Here is a 5,146-nt window from a genome sequence, read left to right as displayed (position 1 = left end):
CCTTTTTTAACTCTGTCCCTCCCCAAAATCCCGCAATTCCCAGCTCCCCATCCCCGTGGGCAGCGCCTCGGGGCGTTCCCAGTCCCGGGATTAAGGCCTGGGGAGCGATTTGGGATCGGGGTGGCTCAGGGAGTGAGAGCATCCATCAGTGCAGGGAGGATGTGGGATAATTCTCCCCGTGGCGGCTGCTGGAGGGAAAAACTGGGATGCAGCAGGTCCCGGCAGGAAAGCTGGTTCAGGAACAGGAATAGCTGAAAGAACTAAATATGGAAACTTGGATAAAGCGGCGCTGAAGGAGGGAGATGGTTTCCTAACGGGATTCAAAGCATATAAACAAACTCAGGGAGGAGGGAGGTTGTCCAGAGGGGCCTTGGTGAGGAAGAGTTTGGAAAACCAGCTGGAATTCTCCCAGCAGGGAAGGCTGTTCCATGAAATTTCCAACTTTGTGGAGGAAGTGCCACCCCTGGGAACACACTGTCGGGGGGAAGAGATAACAAAAACAACGTCCCTAAAAGATTCTCTGAGGGATTTATTTTTTTTTTTCTCCAGCTGCTTTTTGATGCTAGGGAGTTGCACAGCAATGGAGTTCTCCGTTCCATTGGAAGTTTTTTTTTTTTTTGCTTCCTTTGTTTTTTCTGGGATCACGCTGGGAAGGCTCTGGTGCTGCACATTGCTGGCACCAATTTCCTGGGAATTGCTCCCCTGGATGGACAAAGCCCAAAGCTCAGCCTTGTGCTGAGATCCCATCAGAGCTCTCCCGTCTCCGATGTCTCTTAATTCCTTAAGGAGCTCGGCTTTGCCGGCTCCTCGGCACCTTCTGCTTTCCCTTTCGGGATTGTGCCGGCACCACGGGGAAGGCTGAACGCGATTATCCCGCTGCAACTGCCCTAAGAGGATTCCCGGGGCTGGGAGGGCACAGGGATGTGGGGGAGCCCCGGAGGGTGACCCCGGGATCTGCAGCCCCCGTGGGTGCCACGAGCTGCCCTTCCTCGGGATAGGGTGGAAAATGCCCACGGAGTGGATCCCGGGGAGAGGGGGAGGGAATGGGGATGGAGACACTGGAAAAGGGTGGGAATGTCGGGGTTCTGGGGCTGCTGGGGCGGGGTTGGGGCTGCTCTGGGAAATCCTGAGGCTTCCCGGGAAATTTTGGGACTTCTCGGGGAGGTTCTGAAGCTTTCCAGGGGACTGAGGCTTCCCAGGAGGGTCCTGGAGCTGCCCAAGGAGGTGCTGGGGCTTTCCCAGGAGGATCCTGGAGCTTCCCAGGGATATCCTGGGGCTTTCCAGAGGATTCAGATTTCCCAGGAGGATCCTGGAGCTGCTTTGGGGCATCCTGGAGCTTCCCAGGGATATCCTGGGGATGCCCAGGAGGGTCCTGGAGCTTTTCACTGGACTCAGATTCCCCAGGAGAATCCTGGAGCTGCTTTGGGGTATCCTGGATCTTCCCAGGGATATCCTGGGGATGCCCAGGAGGGTCCTGGATCTTTCCAGAGGATTCAGATTTCCCAGGAGGATCCTGGAGCTGCTTTGGGGTATCCTGGATCTTCCCAGCGATATCCTGGGGATGCCCAGGAGGGTTCTGGAGCTTTCCAGAGGAATCAGATTTTCCCAAAAGGATCCTGGAGCTGTCCTGGGGCATCCTGGGACTGCCCAGGGAATTTTGAAGTTTCCCTGAAGGGTCCTGGAGCTTCTCTGGAGAGTCCTGGAGCTGTCCTGGAGCATCCTGGGGTTTCCCAAGAGTGTCCTGGAGCTTTCCAGAAGACTGAGCCTTCCCAGGAGGGTCCCAGAGCTGTTCTGGGGCATCTTGGGGATCCCCAGGAGATTCTGAGGCTTCCCAGGAGGTTCCTGGAGCATTCCAGAGGACTGAGGTTTCCCAAAAGGATCCTGGAGCTGCTCTGGGGTATCCTGGGGCTGTCCTGGAGGCTCTGGAGCTCCTGGAGCTGCATTCAGGGAAGGAGAAGCTGCACCTGGAGAAGGATTATGGAAAAGGGCTGGTTTGTGGCAGGATTGGGAATGCCACTGGGGAATAACCCTGGCCTGGCTGTGGGATGAGCCCTGGCCCCTCTGGAAGCTGCGGGAGCTGGGTCAGCTCCTTCCCTGCTCCCTGCCCGAGGCCGTGTCCCACTTCTGGCAGGAGGAGGAGCCGTGAGGAGACGCTGGAAAATCTCCTGGCAGGAGCAATGGGGTCACCAGTGCTCACCAGTTGGATACTGGGACAGCCAGGAGGTTGAACTGGTGCTTTCCTGGGAAATCCTCTCCCCACTGCCAGCAAAGTGGGAATATTGGGAATGAGGCTTCCCAGTCAGCAGCTCAGCTCCCAGCGCTGATCCGAAACTTTTGGGGGGTTTTCCTGATTCCTGTGGGCTCTTCCTTAGGAAGTGAGGGCTGGGAGAATGAGGGAGAGCAGGATTCCTCTGGGAATTCCCACCTGGATCAGAAAAGGTGACATTTCCCAGGACACAGGTCGAAACCTGAGCACAAAAGGGGCCCCACAAGCCCAGAGTTGACCCTGGATCATCCCTCTGGAATTTTGGGTGCCCCCATAGGTCAAATTATTTTCCCAGAGGTTTAATTTCAAAGCAGAAGGGTTAAAAAATTCAGTGTCCAGGCACAGATATATTCCTAAATATCCTTAAATATTATATGGATCATCCCAGCTAGGATAGGCACCAGGTGGGAGGTGGCATTTCCAGCTGGGAATATGACACAAAGGGTCAGGCCCTAAAATCTGGCCCTAAATGGCCCCTTTTTCCTGCAGATCCATAAAGCAGCATGTCCATGTGCAGAAAGAATCAATATCCAGGTTTTCCCGTGCCTGTGGATTATTGCCCCAAAGCAACAGCTTGTTTGGGATAACTCCAGAGTCCTGCTGGAACAGGAATCCTCAGCGGGGGCTGAGCTGGGAAGGGCCAGCCTGGTCCCTGCTGCTCTGAGCTGATTTTCCCTGGTGCCAAACGAATCCACGGCTCCCAAATCCAGCTCTGGGGTGCAGTGGGAAGCGTGGGAGGGATGGGATGAGCAGGTGGAAGGTGCTGGATGAGTCCAAACTCATCAAAGCGCCACCAAATTCCTGCGAAATCACTTTCTCCTTTCCTTTTTTTTTCCCCCCCCCCTCTCTCGTTTCTTGTTTTCCTTGGCTCCTCCACGTTCCGGGCAGGCTGACAGGGAGCTGCAATCCCGGTGGGAAAAGCCGAGCAGCTCCAGACAATGGATCCATTGCTGCTGGGAAAGGGAGCAGGTGGGGAGGAAACGGAGCCGGAGCAGCACAAAAGGATCCGCGGCAAGAGGAGGAGGAGGAGGAGCAAGGGGGGATTGTCCAGAAATCCCTGGAAAAGGGCTGGATCCAAGCTGGGTGCTCCGACAGCTGGGCCTGGCAGCAGCAGCAGCAGCAGTGCTGGGTAATTAATTAATAAATGAGGCGTTTTCCAGGGAATTGTGGGGATGAATCGTCAGCCTCGGTGCTGGAACAGAAGGAAATGGCTCAGAAATTTGGGAATTTAAAAAAAAAAACCCAACAAAAAAGAAACAACTCCCAAGCTGGAGCAGCCGTGAGGGTGGGGAATGGATTTCCAGGGAAGCTGTGCTTGGGACGGGTTCAATTCCAGGCTGGAGGAAGCTGGGAGAGTGGGAAGGGTCCCTGCCCACGGCAGGAGGGGGAATTGGATGATCCTGAACGTCCTTCCAACCCAGACCGCTCCATGATCCCGACTTTTATTGCTCTTGGCTGCCTTGCAAGTGCCCTCAGCCTCAAGACTTCCAATAAAACTGCAGGAATTTCACTGCAAGACATTTCCCACTCCAGTGCCAGCACGGAGCCTCCGGGCCAGCCCAGCTCCCAGCCCACAGAGGACACAGAAATTTGTCCCATTTCTTCCACAAAACCCACAAATCCCAAATCCCTGTGCATGCAGGGAATGGGATTTTGTCCTCTAGCAGGGCAGAGCCAACAATTTTGGGAAGGGTGACTGGAAGTGCAGCGGCCCCGTGGGATCCGACTTTCCTTTCTCATCCCAAACAATATTTCAAGGGATTTATTTTTATAACCTGAACAATGATATTAAAAACGCTATTAAAAAAAGAAACTTGGCCAGGCTGCAAATTGGGCCAGCAGAAAGGACAACGAGGAGGCAGAAAGATGGAGTCACTCCTAAGGAAAAGGGAATTTTTTTTTCGTGGGAGAAATCCTGAGGCAGCATGAATCACCTCTCAGTGTGTCCTGGAGCCAGGAAATCTGGGATTTGGGAGAGCTGGCAGGAGCAGGGCACAGACTTTGGCTTGAAGCAGCTCCAGGATGGCAGGAGAAAATCTTCCTGTGCCGAGGGAGGAGCAGCTCGGGCAGGATTCACTGGAACGTCCCTGGATGATCCCTGGGATTGCACTGCCGGGGATATCCTGTTGGAAATACAAAACGCATTCTGTTGGAAATGAAAAAATTTCCACTAGAAAACGACTTTATTGAGCTATTAATTGACTTTATCCATGAAATCCTGAGACATGGATAATGAAGTGGGTGGGAATCAATTCCTGGGGTTCCTCCATGGAATTGGGATGATCCACAGGATGGAACTGTCCCAGGGATGGGAACCTGGAGGAAAGGAGATGGAAATTCCCAGATGAGGGGCTGGGAATGAGGCAGCAGCTTCTGCTCCAGCTCTCCGTGCCTTCAAGGAAAAGTTTAAAAGGAGTAAAAATCCACCTGCCATGGAAATAGAAATCCCCTCACTAAATTTCCTCCTAATTCCCATTGGATCTTGCTCCAGAACTGATGGATTTTAGGGGAATGTCAAGGCAGCCTTTGCTCCCTCTCCCTTTGGGGCTGCTTTTGGGGTTCTTTTTTCTGATTATCAGCTGCCTCAAGTCTCCACTCAGAGAGAAAAAGGATCTTTAATTCCTTTATCTATTTAAGTCGATGTCAGGAATATTTTTCTCCCACAGTGTGAACAATCAGAACTCTGTGGTCTCCAAGATATGTAAAATAGTTCTTTTCCTTCTTTTGTGGGCAGATATACTTAAGCTACATAATGGGACTCTGGGAGTGAGTCAACTCAGGAACACTGGATGTATTTAAATTCCACTTCAAACCAACTCCCGTTAAAAAAATTCCCAGAAAATGGCAAATCCGGGTGTGAAAAAAAGTCCACTGCAACAC

The sequence above is a fragment of the Lonchura striata genome, chromosome 26 (genome assembly GCF_046129695.1).
Source record: "Lonchura striata isolate bLonStr1 chromosome 26, bLonStr1.mat, whole genome shotgun sequence".
Classification (NCBI taxonomy): domain Eukaryota; kingdom Metazoa; phylum Chordata; class Aves; order Passeriformes; family Estrildidae; genus Lonchura; species Lonchura striata.
The sequence above is the reverse complement of the archived record's forward strand: the minus strand, read 5'-3'. Positions refer to the sequence as shown.